The sequence below is a fragment of the Cyprinodon variegatus genome, unplaced genomic scaffold (assembly GCF_000732505.1).
Source record: "Cyprinodon variegatus isolate N-32 unplaced genomic scaffold, C_variegatus-1.0 Scaffold788, whole genome shotgun sequence".
Taxonomy (NCBI): Eukaryota; Metazoa; Chordata; class Actinopteri; order Cyprinodontiformes; family Cyprinodontidae; genus Cyprinodon; species Cyprinodon variegatus.
In genome coordinates this window covers 97936-99296 of record NW_015151241.1, presented here as the reverse complement: position 1 = coordinate 99296, position 1361 = coordinate 97936, and positions in this window count along the sequence as shown.

Below are 1361 nucleotides of genomic sequence, written 5' to 3'. Positions count from 1 at the left end.
CACTCTGAGGGGCAGAGCTCAGGTCTGCATGCATTTACACTTTCCAGCAGCCATTATCCTCCGGACGAGCTCATAACCCAGTGGGAAGAGGTGGATAGAGCAGGCAACTGGTATCTACATCAGCACACACCTGGAAGAAAGAAGAGCTGGAGATAAGGGGAGCAGATATTGGTCATATTCACCATATTGCTTAAAGGACAGTGCAGGGATTCAAGCTGGCAGAGGACAAAAAGGAGGCCTTGGTAAAGGAGCGGCAAGCTGAGATGGTGCGTGTGGAGGTGGAGCAGGACATCCCCATGTCGGTGGCTCTGCCCATAGAGCTGCAGCCGGATGCAGCTCACCAAGCCTTTCCCTTCCTGGACACCACGCTGGCTGATCTGGGCATCCAAGAGTGAGTCCACTATGTCAGATGCTGGCAGGTTCTCCTCTGTATCCTGAAGCTAGAGCATCAAAGAGCTTGTGAACATGTGTGTCTAGGTCAGATGTGAAGGAGAGGGTCGTGTGGGTCGACACCAAGAAGACGCAGGTGAAGAACAGAACAGGGAAGCTGAAGGAGAAGGAAACCACCATCCTAGAGGCATGGGGTCCTTTAGTGAGAAAGCGAATGGAGGAGAAGTGTTGATGGAAGCTTAAAACTCTGTTTTTATGTTGCTTTAGGTTCGAGTCAAAGCCAAGAAGCCAGGAGACAAACAGCTGCAGGAGGTTCTGTACAGCACAGAGGCCCACACTGACCGCTCCTTCTGCAGGACGGGGATGGACATCCAGCCCTGGAAGCAGACCAACCCAGGTCTGTATGCAGCTCTAGTCCTGCTACCATTAGAGCAGCAAAACGTTTGTTCTATAATAGATCAACCAACAGTTGATCTATTATATAACAATAGAGCAGTTCATTTTATATTTAGATATAGGAGGCAGAAGAAACCTGGATGCTTTCTGAATATTATCACACATAAAAAGTGAATAGCATGCTGTAGCCAATTTGATTCAAAATATAGCTTATTCTATAAGAATCTGATATTCTTTTGTACAAAGCTTGTCCTGTATAAGTTGAAAAACGTAATAAAGATATGTTTAAAAAAAATATATTAAAAAAATAAAATATATATATATATATATAGGCTGTTAAGCCTCCTTCAAAGTGGTAATTACCTAACTGGTAAACAAAGCCCCCTGAGTCTAATTAAATTAAAGGTTAGAAAACCTAAGACTATGTCAAATCCTGCCAAGGCGTTCTGTTTTTTCCACAGCTTCATGGTTACTCTGGGGGAGCTGCAGTGATTCAGACAGATTAGCTTTTAGTCATGTAATTAACCTAGTTTGACTTCATGGAAAACTGGAAGAAATAAATTAAAAGAAAATGT